This window comes from Mandrillus leucophaeus, unplaced genomic scaffold, assembly GCF_000951045.1.
Source record: "Mandrillus leucophaeus isolate KB7577 unplaced genomic scaffold, Mleu.le_1.0 Scaffold194, whole genome shotgun sequence".
Lineage (NCBI taxonomy): Eukaryota > Metazoa > Chordata > Mammalia > Primates > Cercopithecidae > Mandrillus > Mandrillus leucophaeus.
In genome coordinates, this window is record NW_012101965.1 from 3,951,062 (window position 1) to 3,968,012 (window position 16,951).

Sequence of the window (16,951 nt, forward strand, 5' to 3'; positions counted from 1 at the left end):
ATTTAACTCCCCTGTACACAACTGACTCTTTTTAAAGAAACAAATTGAAATGTAAGGCTATATAAAATTTGTTTTTAAATTGTACAGTGTCTTTTTTGTTATCGTTAACACACTATCCAATGTGTCTTTAGATAGCCCTGTCCAGGTAGTATTTTCAATAGCCACTAACCTTACCTGGCACAGTATGGGGGTTGTAAATTGGCATGGAAATTTAAACAGGTTCTTATTGGTGCACTGCACAAATTAGTTATACGTGGAAATGGTAGTTCTTTCATCTTCAGTTGTCTCTGATGCAGTTTATACAAAATAATTGTTGTTTTGATAACTGAATACAACTCTATAATTGTAAAAAAAAAAAAAAAAAAAAAAGAGTTGCAGCCATGTTGTTGACATTTTGAATGCTTCTAAGTAAATACAATTTAAAAATTATTTTGGCTTGAGCCAGTTATTTATTAACAGAAATGTATTATGTTAACCCATGAGTTTTAAGAATTAATGAAAATAAAGGAATTACATTTTTAAAAGACAAGCTAAGCTTATTGCCTTTCTTTTTTCAAGAAAGGTTAGCTAAAAAGTCATCTTTAGTTGTAAATAGGGGAAAAGCACTCTTACCATTCACCATGTACCACATACCAGACCGTGTTAGCATTTTTTATAGTAGGATTTACGGGTTTGGGGGGTTTTTTGGTGGTTTTTTTTTTTTTTTTAATGGACTCTTGCTCTGTCACCCAAGCTGGAGTGTGGTGGCACAGTCATAGCTCACTGCAGCCCCCAAATTCCTGGGCTTAAGTGACCCTCTGCTTCAGCCTCCTGAGTAGTCGGGACTGTAAGCAAGTTCTACCATATCTGTCTAATGGTTTTTTCTTTTGTAGAGACAAGGTCTCACTATATTGACCAGGCTGGTTTTCAACTCCTGGCCTCAAATGATCCTCCTTTCTCAGCCTCCTAAAGTGTTGGGATTACACACTAATTACATAGTAGACATTTGTAGTAAGAATTTTAAGTCTATTTGGATAAGGTTTAAACAATCCAGAAGAAATTTTAATTAAAAAAAAGAAAAACAAAAGTTTGCCCTACTCATACTATTGACTTACATTCAAGTTGATATCCTTAGTGGGAGGAGAATCACACAAAATGAGTGGGCTGATAACATTAGCCAAAATAAACATATCCATAGAAAACTATCATTCTATCTCCAAAAGAGTATTAATAGTATTTTTAGTTTATTATGTCTGCAACTTACTGATCATGCTGATATACTGGAAGTTATAGCAATAATTTTTTGTCAAGGATTTTTTTTTTTTTTTTTTTTAGTCTTGCTCTGTTGCCCAGGCTGGAGTGCAGTGGCACCATCTCGGCTCACTGCAAGTTCCGCCTCCCGAGTTCATGCCATTCTCCTGCCTCAGTTTCCTGAGTAGCTAGGACTACAGGCGCCTGCCACCACGCCCGGCTAATTTTTTGTATTTTTAGTGGAGATGGGGTTTCACCGTGTTAGCCAGGATGATCTCGATCTCCTGACCTTGTGATCTGCCCACTAGTGCTGGGATTACAGACATGAGCCAATGCGCCCGGCCTTGTCAAGGATTTTTTAAGACCCAAAAACTACTGAGAAATCTTGGTCTAAGGAGAAGAAAAGAGAGCCAAAGACTGAAGCTTAAAGAAGTCCAGCGTTTCAGATCAGATGAAGGAGCACTGGTAAATGAAGAAGGAGAAGGAGCAACTGAAGAGGCAGTGGAAAATCCAAAAGGATCTAGTATCATGGAAATCAAGTCAGTGGAGGATCTACTGGAGTGGCATGGTCAGCTTTGTTGTGCTTTGAAAAGAGGGTAAATGATGAGAAACTTAAAGTTTGTTGAATTTAGCTTCAGGGAGATGATTGATAACTTCGGTTTAGCCCTTTCAGAGGAAGATTAATTAATGAATGAGAGCTAAGGAAATGGAGCTGTTGAGTAAAGACAAGTGTTGCCTTGCTGTGCTGCTGCTTATGCACAGGTAAAGACAGAGAGGATTAGGGTGGTAACAGGAGGGGAAAATAGGATAAAGAGATGTTTGTAAATTAAAAGACTTCTATATGTTTAAATGTTGACGAGGAAAATCCAGTAGAAAGAGAGGAGAAGATACAGAAGAGAAAGTAGGTAATAAAAACAGGATAAGAAAGAAATAGGCTTCTGATATTGGTGAGAGGATTGGCCCAATGGCAAGGAGTGTCACCTCCACAATGGGAGGAGGAAACAGTGGGTACATAGGCAGGTAGGCTTGTAGTGAGGAAGGTACTTTAAGTTTAGCCTGCTCAGAATCCCATCATTTTAGTTGTTAATTCTGTGCTCTCCATTACATTACAATTCCTTGAATGTAAACTAAAACAAGAGGGTTTAAAATAACAGTATTTTGCATATTCATGTCTTCTTGCTTTCCTTTTTTATGCCCTTCCACTACCTTGCCTGTGCTCCCCTTTCCCCCATGGGACCAAGAACAAAGAGCTCTCTTAAGCTTATTGAGTAGAGTTAATAATTCAAAACCCTTTGTGGTCTTGTATAATGGTGAACATTTTTGCCAGGAATTATACCATAATTGGGCTTTGAATAAGAACAGAGTCCATATGCCACTACTCTTTTCAGGCATTAAATCAAACAGAACGGGGGAAAAAACTCTGAATTCAAGCACATAACATGTCACCCCTCCTACATCATGTCAGTGTATATTGTGAATGCTATGAAATTTAGGAGGTTTCTGGTAAGGAAAATTATTTGTGCTTTTGAAAGAGAGTAGGTAGAAATACGGGAAGTTAAACGTTAATTAATTCTTCCAAGCAGGAACAAAACTGGGCTACTGTTCAACTTCTCACTTCAGTTTTGATTCTAAATTAGCTTTAAAAATCACAACAAAGTGGACAAAGAAGTAATTCTTGATGATATGGCACAAGGATGAAGAAATCATTTATTACTTTGGATGCTTCATACAGAAAACAAACTCTTCTAAATGAAACCTTGTATCAGGGAAATAATTTCATTATATCGAAATATTTTCATGTATATTTCATTATACAGAAATATTTCTGACCTATAGAATTTTAGATTTCCATGGGCACAAAATTTGTAATTAAGTATAAAAATTTTTAGAGGCCTTCTTTTTTTATACACCTAAAACCTTATATTATATTGAAAGCTCTTTAAAGGGCAACTTGTTTTTGAGTAAGTTGAACTGTATCAAATTTCTGACTTTTGAGCTAAAAAGGATAGAATAGCCACAGTGGCATGAGGTTCAATTTAATACTAGAACCATGTGGCACATGATAGGCACTTGATACATTATTTTAAAATGAACAAATAAACCTGAGAACTCAGGCATGTATTCTAGTCTATCTGGAAAACGCATTCTAGAAAAGGACATCAATAGCAAGCCAACTTCAGATATTAGACAAAACAGCACATGGTTGCAAATTAACTACTATACAAACACAAAAACTTATAATTATCAAATGAGTTCTTGACAGTTTTTGATAGTGTCAACAAAACTCAACTGTGGAGAGTCTAAAATTTACTCAGTTGGTATTCTAGAAATGCCAGCCTTGTAGAGGTCAATGAAACATCAGCCAAAGGGGGAAACAAATCCACGCTGAAGGATGTAGGTCCAATTACTGAAAGTAACTTTTTTTCCCAATTTCATTTTCATTTATTAGGAAAACATGAGAAAAAGTTCATAAACTCTGAAAATAAACAAAATACAACTTTTTGCAATTATGTTGAATTTCAGCTTGAATGTTATCATAAACCTGGACATTTTTAGGTTGAGCACACTTAATACAAGTTGCAATTTTCAAGTAATTTTGAAATTCAGACATTAAGACTAGTGGCCAATCTAAATTTCAGAGCATTACAATGCCTACAAACACACACAACCCACTCCTTATCATAACCTCCTATTTTATTTTTTACAGCACTTATCATTTAAAACAAATATTTATTTAATAAATAGGTGAATCTATTCATTTTGTAATTATATATTGAGCCCCTATCCTGTAAAAACAATTATATTTTGTTTCTTAGTCATAAATTTTTTTTAACAGATGATAGCTCTAATTCAGGATGCAGGAAATCTTCTTTTTCTTTTTATCTCACTAATGAAAACATAAACTGTTCTATTTGATAAAAGTCAGTTACATTAGTCATGTATTTTAATAAAGCCATCATAAATTACTAACTTTTAATAAAAAATTTTAAAAAGCCATGTGTGCCCATTTTTGCAAGCAATTCAATAATAAACACAGCTGTTGCGCTGAGACGCCTCAGTAACTGCTCTAATTAGTCATTTTTGAATCTGTGCTCCCGTAATATATTTCTGGCACTGTGTGCTAAACATTGTGCGTGGCACATCTCACTGAATTCTCACAAAAATCCTTTGTGATAGGAGTTAATGTTGTCACCATTCCTTTACATAAAGAAACTGAATCTCAGAAAGATTAAGTAACTCTCCCAGGGTGACATGACTAGCAGGAAATAAAACTGTAATTCATATCCACACCTCATCCAAATCCCCTGCCTTTAATTTCTATGCTATATGGTCTCTCACTTGGGAATAAGAACTTCTTCCTTTTTCAAACACTTAATATTGTCTCACCATCACAAGGAGTCACCAGCATCAGGAGAGGTGGCAGGCCATCTTAGGGAGGCCACAGAAACTATGGTCCTCTTCCCATGCCCTACAAGAGATACACGTTTAAATAATTTAAATATTGAAGGCTCACTCTACTTCTTAAAATATGCAGCTTTAAACCGTGTTTAAGAACTTCAAAGGTATACCCAAGTTCACAGCCCCCGTTTACAAATTATTCTCTCTGCTTCAGAGCCATGATCGACAGCAATTCCCTTTCACTGGAATGATTACACCCTTCCCTCCACTCAAAGTATAACTTTACGCTTTTTCTCTTGGACTCTCTTCAAGACTCTCCTTCTCAATGAAATGATTCCTGAATGACCTTAACTGACCCCAGGGCGAAAAAAAAAAAAAAAGTGTTTGCTTATTTCCACCAAAGGCTCCCCATGCTCCAGAAGAGCTGGGTGTATCTTTGTTTCTCTCCCCTGCATAAGTCAGTATCAGTCCTGTCTACCTTATTACACTGGTGCTCCAAAAGGAAAGATTCTACAGTGAGTGTGTTCTCAGTAGTTATGACTTAAATCCAGACTAAAATGCTACAGATGATTGTGTCATTCTGCTGAAAAGCAAAGTTCTGTTCACAAGGTCACCAAATCCTTTCCCGCTTTAGGTGTTTGCTATTACTGGCTGCCCCGCAGTCCTGTGCCACCTCCCAGACCAGGAAGCACATGCTGTTTCCTATCCCTCCTGCTACTTGGCAGGAAATGCTTGGCTTTGAGTAATCAGGGATGCATTGGCTGGAAATGCTAGTGGTGGAGACAGAGGGGAGGCTGACACCAAATCCAGACAGTGTAAGGACTTTTCCCCAGCCAGGTGTTTGACTTTCTACATTTCCTCCTGCTGTTCTGCCTCTCAGTCCTCTCTACACATAAATAGTCATCTAGTCCAGTTAGATGTGAAGTCTAAATACTAATATCCCTAGTAAAATACCCTGAATCATCATATTAAAATGATTTTTTGGTCCCAAATGCTGTTTACAATTTCATTCTAAATTGTTACTATCCACCTAAATCAGGAGGCATTTTGTAACTATCAAACAGCAAGAATGTTTCCATGGTTCCGTTAGGAAAAACAACATAAAATTCCAACTCACTTTAATTCTATATCCACCAACAGTAAACAAACTATTCATGGGAAGAAAACAAATTGATTTTGAGTCACAGAGGAAAGAGTAAGATAAAATTGCTAATATTTATTGTGTGTTTATTACTAGGTCAGTTCAGATTCTCCAAGAAGCAGGCACCAAGACAGAACGAGATGTGAAAGAAATACACTCAGAGAAATGCTCTTGAAGGATAAAGACGCCAAGGAGCAAGAGGAACTCTAAAAGCCTCCAGATCATGTTGCTGTTTTCAATAGTTCTTTATTTAGAACTCAATGAAATTGCCTAAGTTTTCACAATTATAATATTTTATTTCTGATTAATCAGAAAATAGTTTGCCATAAAAATTGGTCATTTCTGATATTAGCACATAAATTTGTTTTTATTGTAATTTCAAAACTAATGTCAACACTGAGCAAATCATAGGATGGAAGCAACTGTGAGTGCCTGGGACCCTCAAGATCATCAAATTCAGCTTTCCCCACAGAGATGGCCTTTCAACTTTCGCCTGAACATTATCCTTGTGAGGGAAATCATTTCATCGCAAAGCAATCCAGTTTATTACTGGAACACTGCAATTATTTGAAGGTTTGTCTTTTTCATTTCTTTTTATGTAGCCTTCCTACAGTCTTCCACCTAGAGCTATGAGAGGGGATACTGGAAGAAAGTTATTGGGAGCCCCCTTCTTCTCTGACCTGAGCTAATGAACCCTAGTTCATCTCATGATTTCTTCTATAAAACTGTTTCTGGAATAATAACCACCTCAGTCAACCTCCTCCAGATCGCCTATAAATTTTTTAGTATCCTTCAAAATATATGGCAACCATAACTTGATTGTCCAGCCAAATGAAGCGACTACACTGAATACAGTAGGATAATCTAGTCTCTGTATTTCTCCTAATGAATTAGATTTTTGGCATCATGTGCCACAGCATTGCTTCATATGAATTGGTACTTAAAAGAAAACTTGATGCCATAGAACTATAAAATTAAATCCAGGAAGAACCTCAAAGACAATCTTCTTCCAACATCCTCTTTCTCAGATAAGGAAATTAAGATTTTAAAAGATCTTGTGCCAAAAGTCAAACAGTTAACTTGTGGCAGTTGAGATTAAATTTTAAAACTCCTAATGCAATGTTTTGTTTTGTTTTATTTTCCTGCAAAGTGTGATTGAGCCTGTTCTCCCTACCCATCATCCACTTGTTTCTTAAGCTAAGTGCAAAATTTTACATTTATCCTTTTGTATATGTAATTTAGACTTTGTGAGCTCTCTGAATCACCAGCCATAGGAGTCTTTTTAATGATCAGGTGAAGAGAATTCGAAAGTGGGCTAGTAAAATACCCTGAATCATCATTTTAAAATGATTTTCTGGTCCCAAATGCTGTTTAGTCTCACCTTTCTCCCAAGGGCAGCCCCTGTGTTCTGCTCTGTCTGGGCCCATTCCTTTGCCTTGCCTACTTTCTTGGTCTTGATAGCAAAACATCTGGATCTATTGGATAACACTGCTCACCAACACTGATTATCTTTGTCTTTACCCAAGGCAAGTGTGCCACCTTATAACGGACTTTGCACTGGAAACAATGACTTACACCCTACTCGAGAGGCTGAAGTGGGAAGATCATTTGAGCCCAGGGGTTCAAGACTGCAATGAGCTAAACTCATTCCACTGCACTCCAGCCTGGGTGACAGAGTAAGATCCCTTATAACAATAATAAATAGATAATAAAGGAGTTTGCTTCTGTTGATCTCTGAGTCTTTAAATATGATTCCCACCTACTCATTCTCCTTAGTTGAGACCTTAGCAAGTGTTCTGACTAAACAGCTTATCCTAGCAATGGTTGATCATGTCATTTTACTAGCTCACTTTACCTCCCCAGAGGGCAGATCCTCGTTCCCCAATAGGTTTTGGTGCCATTAATTCATAGGTTTATCTCCACCTATTCATGTCCATCTACATTTACTCAATTATTTTTAGCATGTCTGCTATGAGTAAAGCACATATGAGCTTTCACTTTTTCATTTGGTGGCTTGTTGTGGCTCTTTAAACTTATAGTTAAAGCCTACTGATTTCTTCCCAGGTTTGAGTATTTCACCCTATTGTTAAAGTCTACCAATTTTTTCTAGCTAATGTACAAATGCATTTTAAGTCAAAGGAAACCAATACTCTGAAGCCAAATGTAGCATGTATACATCTTAAATATGTAAATGAGAAATATTTTGGCTTTAACTGGCAGGTATGGATTTATCGGTTTGCTAAGAATTTAATAGTACTCTTGCTGTAGTTATTTGCTCTAAGATACTCACTGGAACCACAATTTAATAACATGGCCTACACAGCCAATATATTAAGTTGCTGTTGTAGAGGACTCAAGTCATTAACTCAGTAATTTCATTTTAGCTTATCTGTGTTGGTGGTGGTGGTGTTATTTTACTTCTGTTCCTCCTTGTATTCCTGGCCCCCACCAAAGATAACATGGAGATTAAATGATTCCATATTCTATGCTAACTATGGTCAGGAAGGAAAAAGAAAACTATCTAGAGAGCACTCCCTCTCTCAGTAGCTTCTGTTCCCTACCTGCCTATTGAGGCTTAGCAGGAGACAATGCCTTGAAGGACGACTAAGTCATTTAAAGACTGCCATTACTTCCTGGTAACAAAATGAAACATGGCAAGTTATGATTTTATTAATATGAGCTTTATTTTTCTTTCTCCCAATTATCCATATATCCATCTATTTATCTAAAAGCAAACAAGCAACATATTTCAGAAGCCCCTCCTACGAGCTCAGCAGTTTGATCTAGTTAATTCAAGGGAACATTGGGGTGAGAAAATCTTCAAATGCTCTGAAATTTAACATAAATTCACATGAGAAGGTATGAGAGTTTTATACTTGGTTTCAGAAAAGAGAGATCCCTATGAAAACTTTGAATTGTTGGAGGACGATATAGTAATCCCAGCTTAATTCACTCTGCATTTGGTTGACATTGACTAGTATACCCTGATATATCCTAATACACCTACTGTAAATTCCTTGTCTTGACTTAGCTGATCCTCTAGATAGAAGCTTTGCTGCCCCTACACTGGTACTCCCCAGGAATCATGAAAAACAGTTCTAAAAGTTTAGGGGAAGTCACTCAAACATACCAAACATGGGAATTATAGAGGCACATGCCACTGGACTATTTCTGAAATTAGTAATCTGATTAATTATTTACTCCTTGCAACAACTCAAGGCAGTCTAGTACAGAGTAAAGAGCTAATCTACCTACATCTAAATTCTGTCTCTGATTCTTACAAGTTGTGTAACCATGTACAGTTTTCTTAACATTTTTTGTCTCAGTTTACCTATAAAACGAAGATGTTAACAGTACTTATCAAGAAGGTTAAATAAATTAATACATGTAGAAAACTTAAATAGTGTGTAGTAAGTGTTATAAGTGTTAGGTATTATTTTCCTAATCTCAACCTTGTAATAATAAAACCTCAACCTTCTAATAATAAAAAGGATAACATAAACATATTCCATTATGTTTAAACTCCATACCATGTGAATCCTTAGTAGTAATTCTAATTGTCTTAGTCTGTTTTATGCTGCTCTAACAAAACACCTAAGACTGGGTAATTTATAAAGAAAGAAATGTATTTGGCTCATAAATGCATTTGGCTCCGGCTGGGAAGTCCAGGATCAAGGGGCTGTATCTTGTGAGGGCCCTCTTGCTGTGTAATCCCATGGCAGAAGACAGGAGGGCAAAAGAGCATGACAGAGGGGGAAGAAGGGGACCAAATTTATCCACGTATCAGGAACTCACTCCTGTGACAACTAATTCACTCCTGCACTAATGGCATTAATCCATTCATGAGACCAGAGCCCTTATAAACTAATCATTTCTTAAAAGTCCCACCTTTCAAACCTATGGCATTGAGAATTAAGCTTCCAACACATGAACTTTGGAGGACACATTCAAACCATAGCACTGGTATACTGTCCACAGGCCTTTGTTTATAATTCTTTGACATATCTGACCCAAGACCATATCTGACCCTGTGACAAACCAAAAGATTTTCTTCTGTTGGTGAAACTCTGTCATCAGGCCAGTGAAGGTATGAAATGACTGAAGTAGCCGTTACATGACCATGATATTTATTATTATATGTAAACAATTAAGTATATAAATGTCTCTTTTTCAGGGTTCACAACTAACTTTGATGCTAAATGGAGAACTGAGGCAATCATACAAGCTTGGCAGATGAGTGTAGGGCAAACAAGAGAGGTAAAAACATGGTTTGAATTAGTCTATGAATTGTTTCGATATCTTCTCTCACTTGAGTATGATTAAATAAACATTTACATATTCACAATAGTAATTAGAAGAAAACATTTTAAACATGTTGGATTAAACTAAAAAATCTAAAAACATACAAACCACCATTCCAACCACTACCTTGAACCTACAAGTACTATTTCATCCTTCAGGATCCCAAGCAATACATAAATTTAAAGCAGAGCGCTCACAAGAACCCCAGTAGAAAGGAAACAGCTGGTTAGCAGCTGCATAGTGATACTATATGCCAGTTTTCAATGAAAAATAACACGTTTGATTAGAGCCCATAAGCTAAACCTCTTATTCCTGGTTATTTCGTGGCTAAACAAGGTTCTCTCTTGTTTTATTCCCTTCACATTTGGGCCCCATCCTGCAGCCCTAGATTAAAGGCAAAGAAGAAACATGGATTTCAGTCACATTCTCTGCTTTCTAAATCCAAATTCAAAACTATTATTCATTCAAAGTAAATATGCATAGCATATCATGAGCGAGAACATTTTGTTCAAGGAGACCCAAAGAAAGCATGTTAATTATAACTTGTATTCACGTAGCACCTAACTTAGGAGGAGTTCAAAGCAAATGCACGTGTGGAAAAGGTCAAACCCACCAGCTAAACAGGAAAGCCATGGAGCTTCTTTTCCATTCCATGTCATCCATATAAGGCGGGGTTTCCTTTTATGTCTAAGTTTAGACATCATCAGAAAAGTCAAACCACAAGAGAATGATGAAAATTGTGCTAAAATGTGGTTGATGTTTATGTCTTCTGTGCCAACACAACCCTTTGGTGGAAAGTCTGAATCAGCTTCTCTGAGAACTTACTTATGATACATAATTAGAAGCTTTTATTCTTTAAAAAAAAAAATTTTAGCACTCGATAAAACTCAGCATATAGTTTATATAACCAGCATACAAGGTTATAGCACTATGGGAGTTCAGAATATAAATGAAACATTGGTTCTGTGGTGGGAGAGGTCAATTATATCCACAGGTTGAAGGCAGCTGTTATTCAATAGGCAGAAATAAGGAAAAAAAATAGGACCTACACACAAGGAGGATAAAATGACATAAAACAAGACAATGAAGAGAAAAAAGTGAGGGATATAAAGGGAGTGGTTAGTGGCCCCATACGTCTAAAGATGGGTTAGGGTTAGAAAATTTATGACATGGAGAGTATTGTATAGGGCTTAAAAGTGACAGTGTGAATCCCAGCTCTACCACATGGTACTCTTGTGACCCTGAATAAGTTACACAAACTCTTCAAGCCTTCGTTTCCTCTTCATTAAAATGGAGTTAATAATATTACATAGCTCATATGGTTTCCATGAAGATTAAGTGAGATAATCCCTGTGATAATCACAAAGGGAGAAAGTATGTTCTATTATTCAACTTTATATGTTTGGAAGTAAGCACATTGCTTGATATATGGTAAGTGCTCAATAAATGTTACCTTCCATGATGATTAAGAATTTTAAGATAAGACAAGAAAGATCCAGAGCAACAAGACTTTGGACTATCACATTAAGGAACTTAGATTGTATATAATGATAAATGGAGAGACAATAGTAACGTTTGTGATCAGATCATTGCTTAAATTACTCTAGAAAATAAATTGTAAGGAGACTAGAGTTAAGACTACCATGGAGGAAGTTAAAGAGAGTCCAAGCTAGATGGGTGACTGTGTGTCTGGAAAGAGGAGAAAGACAGAAGTATCTTGGAGGAAGCTTAGGCGCAACCCACAAGAAAGCCATTGAATATTTTCTTTAGCCGGGTGAGGTGGTGGGCGTCTCTAGTCCCAGCAACTTGGGAGGCTGAGGCAGGAGAATGGTGTGAACTCGGGAGGCGGAGGTTACAGTGAGCGGAGATTGCGCCACTGCACTCCAGCCTGGACAACAGAGCGAGACTCCAACTCTACAAAAAGAAAAAGAAGAAAAAAGAAAGCCATGGAATATTTTCTACATCTTCATAAAAACAAAAGGGCTGAATTCAAAAATGACTTAAGCTCAACATTAGACTGATGATTGGGACAATAAAACAAACTCTAAGACTCGAATATCCTGAAGACATAAATTTCAGATAAATTAGGCTTACTTTCATCTTAACGAAGAAAAATTCAGGAAAATAGACTATTTCTATGACTTAGACCTCAATCAAAGTCCCAGGGGAGATATTTATTTAACAAAATAGTTAGGAGTGCTGACTGGGTAGCCAAACTGCCCGAGTTCAATTTCAGCACTGCCACTTTCTACTTGTATAGCAAGCTACTCAACCACTCCATACCTGTCTGCTCCTCTATACAATACTCACCCCTGCTGGTATCTAGTTAATAACAGTATTCATTTTTAAAGGTTTCTGTGAGAATTAATGATTTAATACACTTTAAACACTTAGGACTGTGCCAGCTACATAATTAACCATTGATAAATGTTAGCTACCTTTTTTTTTTTTTTTTTTTTTTGTGAGATGGAGACTCGCTCTGCGCCCGTCTCCACCCGCCGCCTCCCGGGTTCAAGCAATTCTCCTGCCTCACCTTCCCAAGTAGCTGGGACTACAGATGCGTGCCACAGTGCCCAGCTAATTTTTTGTATCTTTTTTTTTAGTAGAGAGGGGATTTCACTGTGTTAGGCAGGATGGTCTCGATCTCCTGACCTTGTGATCTGCCCACCTCAGCCTCCCAAAATGCTAGGATTACAGGCATGAGCCACCATGCCCTGCCAAATGTTAGCTATCTTAATTCCTGTGCTATTTCTATTTGCTTTGGGCCAAGATTTACTGGTGGCATGGGGATCAATCCCAAATGCTACGTCACTTTCCCTGTGATTCATGATCATGACCCATACCCCATGGTATACCACTGCCCCTAATAAAACGAATTCATTTTTCACTTCCCCAACCTCCCACATACCAAAGATACAAGGTTTGACAATTTTGCATATAGTTTGAAATATTACTCTTCCTTGCATGCATCATGCATGTTCACATCATAAAGTGGAATGGCTCTAAAAACCAAGTATTGTGGCTTCAGATGACCAATAATAGATGTTAAAACAAATTCCTGATTTAGTTTAAAAACTCTCAAATACTTTCAATATTTGTATGATTTTTAAAAGAGACATTTTTCAAATATAAGTTACAAAAACAAAATCCATAGTCAAAGTACATTCTGTATAGGGATTTAAAAGAAAATTAGCTGGACATGGTGGCTCATGCCTGTAATTCCAGCACTTTGGGAGGCCGAGATGAAAGGATCACTTGGGGCCAGGAGTTTGAGACCGGCCTGGGCAATATAGTGAGACCTTGTCCCTACCAAAAAAAAAAAAAAAAAAAATTAATTAGCTGAGTATAGTGGTGCATCTGTAGTCCCAGCTACTTGGGAGACTGAAGTGGGACGATCACTTGAGTCTGTGAGGTGGAGGTTGCAGTGAGCCAAGATTGAGCCATTGCATTAACAGAGTGAGACCTTGTCTCAAAAATAAATAAATAAAATAAAATAAATCAATTTTGTGTTATCTTTTTAGAAAATGAGTTTAAAAATAATAAAAGTCTTCTGTTTATCATCACAGAGTAGGCCATTTCTCCATAACTACTATGTAAAATATAAAATGTAGACAATGAACCCATAAAAAATAAAATAATTACACTGTTTATCACCACATAATTGCTATATAAAATTATGAAATGTATATTAATTCAAGTGTCTTATTCTAACACACAAACTTTCTGTTGCACATAGTGGGCCATTTCAAGCCTTTGATGTTTAATTACTATTTAATGATAGACTGCTAATTCCAACCCAGTTCACAAGGTTGAAACTGTTTCTTGGATCAGTTCAGCATCCACTGCAATTTTAACTACTCTGAATTACTAATTTAGTTTCATCATAGATATGCTAAATGAATTATTTCACTCAATATTGAGCATAAGCTAAGTGCATTGGAAATCTGTATTTCCGGAAGAAATAAGAAAGTAAGAAAAAGTAACAGATTTTTAAGAGCATTCAGAAAACTTCAGAATAAATTAGTGCAAGTAACGACAACTCTCTAATTTCTAGGTAATACTTTATTTCATTAAACATGGAATCTTTGAAATATTCCTTTAACACAGAATGGTTTTATGTATTCCAACTTGTCCCATACTGATCAGAAAGCGACAATCATGAATGCCTAAAGAAACCCTTTAAAAGTCGGGATGACCTTTCCAGAATGTACACTCCCATTTTGTGCATAATTATTCTACATGGCAAACAAAAAGACCATGATTATTTTATAAAACCACATCTGTCTAGATAAAGCAAACCATATTTTTATGTCACTCCATAATATTAAGCAACATGATTAAGTATTCACATCTGTTATCCTTTTATTCTTCTCCTTTATCATCAACTAAAAAGAAAACATGAAAGAAGTGAATTGATCTTTAACCAGAGGAAAAAGGAAAATACCCCACCTTTGGCTTATCAGCACTGGCAACTATTGCCAAGCTCTGGGCTCAAAAGACTTTATAATTACCTTCGGGGTAAGGGACAGTAACAACATCCAAATTCCTCCCACCAGACCTTCCATGCAATTTATCTTACTGCCTCCTGGAAACAAGATGTGTACGTTAGGTTTGCAGTGTCAGTGTGATCCTTTCTGTTCCTCAATGTGAGAAATAAGCAGGTAGCAATATGTATCATGGCTAAAAACTCAGGCTTGTATTAGAATGCCGGGAGTTCAAATCTCAGCAACCCCACTTACAGAATGTATGACACTGGACAAACTATTTCCCTAAACTTAGCTCTTTTATCTATAAAATAGGTCCATATAAAGGGCTTAGAACAAACCCTGGTACAATGTAAGTCCTCAATAAATAGTAAACAATAAAATTATCATCACAACTTAATCAAGAGTGACAAATACATTCTGCAGCAAAGGCATGAATGATGACTGTATTTGTGTGACTGGATAAGGGGCTTTCTGTTTGTTACTTTCAGTCAGAGGAGACAGTATTAGAGAAATAAATGAGGCCAGGATTCAGTTCTTAGAAGCATAGAATAAGTCCTATTTTGGCTCCCTTCTCCTCCCATTAGAGACAGCCGCATTTTCTTGTGCAGCACAGTGCCAGCCACATCCCTGAGACACAATGGTGTAGGTGAAGCCCGGAGTCAACGAATTTGGCTATGCTGGGTGCCTGATCACTAGGGCTGCTTTTAACTCTGGTAAAGTGCATATTGTTGCCATCAATGACCTCTTCATTGACCTCAACTACATACTGGAGCATGTAGGCCAGTATGTAGTTGAGGAGCATGTAGGCCAGTATTCCACCCATGGCAAGTTCCATGGCACCTTCAAGGCTGAGAACGGGAAGCTTGTCATCAATAGAAATCCCATCACCATCTTCCAAGAGGAAGATCCCACCAAAATCAACGGGGCGATGCTGGCACTGAGTACGTTGTGGAGTCCACCGGCATCTTCACTGCCATGGAGAAGACTGGGGCTCACTTTCAGGGAGGAGCGAAAAGGGTCATGATCTCTGCCCCCTCTACTGAAGCCATCATGTTCATGATGAAAGTGAATTATGAGAAGTATGACAACAGCCTCAAGATAATCAGTAATGCCTCCTGTACCACCAACTGCTTAGCACCCCTGGCCAAGGTCATCCATGACAACTCTGGTATTGTGGAAAGACTCAGGATGATAGTCCATGTCATCACTACCACCCAGAAAACTGTGGATGGCCCCTTCAGGAAACTGTGGCCTGATGGTCACAGGGCTCTCCAGAACATCATACCTGCATCTACTAGCACTGCCAAGGCAATGGTCAAGGTCATCCCTGAGCTGAACAAGAAGCTCACTGGCATGGCCTCCCGTGTCCCCACCACCAACATATTGGTCATGGACCTGACCTGCCATCTAGAAAACCTGCCAAATATCATATCAAGAAGGTGGTGAAGCGGGCTTCAGAGGACCCTATCAAGGGCATCCTGGGCTACATTGAGCACCAGATTGTCTCCTCAGACTTCAACAGTGACACACAGTCTTCTACCTTTGATGCTGGGCCGGCATTACCCTCAAAGACCACTTTATCAAGCTCATTTCCTGGTATGACAATAAATTTGGCTACAGCAACAGGGTGGTGGACCTCATGGCTCACATGGCTTCCAAGGAGTAAGGCCCCCAGACCACCAGCCCCAGCGAGAGTACAAGAGGAAGAGAGAGATCCTCAGTTGCTGGGAAGTCCCTGCCACACTCAGACCTCACGACACTGAGGATCTCCCCTCTTCACAATTTCAACGCAGACCACCTGAAAAAGGAGGGGCCTAGGGAGCTCCACCTTGTCATGTCCTATTAGTAAAATTCCCTGTGCTCAGCCAAAAAAAAAAAAAAAAAAAAAAAATTCCTAGTTTATTGAGCAGCCATTATTTTTTAAACCAGGCATGTAAATAATAAAAATAATTCAAGCAGTAGGGGTGGAGGATGCAGTCAATGAAAAAGAGATTGCTATGCTCAGTAAGAAATCAATTGTAATAGGTTGGGCGCAATGGCTCACGCCTGTAATCTCAGCACTTTAGGAGGCCAAGGTAGGTGGATTATCTGAGGTCAGGAGTTCACGACCAGCCTGGCCAACATGGTGAAACCCCATCTCTACTAAAAATACAAAAATTAGCTGGGTGTGGTGGTGGGCGCCTGTAGTCTCAGCTACTCAGGAGGCTGAGGCAGGAGACTTGCTTGAACCTGGGAGGCGGAGGTTGCAGTGAGCTGAGATCACGTCACTGCACTCCAGCCTGGGAGACAGAGTGAGACTCTGTCTCGAAAAAAATAGATAAATAAAAAGAAATCAATCGTAATAATTTAAACTAGAGAAGCTTAGGACCTGAACTAAGGTAATGGAAGGAAT

The 16,951-nt window shown here is 37.9% G+C and overlaps 1 pseudogene; it reads left to right on the forward strand.

Annotated features, from left to right (window-relative positions):
- The first annotated feature begins 15,196 nt into the window (after window positions 1–15,196).
- On the forward strand, window positions 15,197–16,225 carry LOC105538558 (annotated as a pseudogene).
- Window positions 16,226–16,951: the final 726 nt, after the last annotated feature.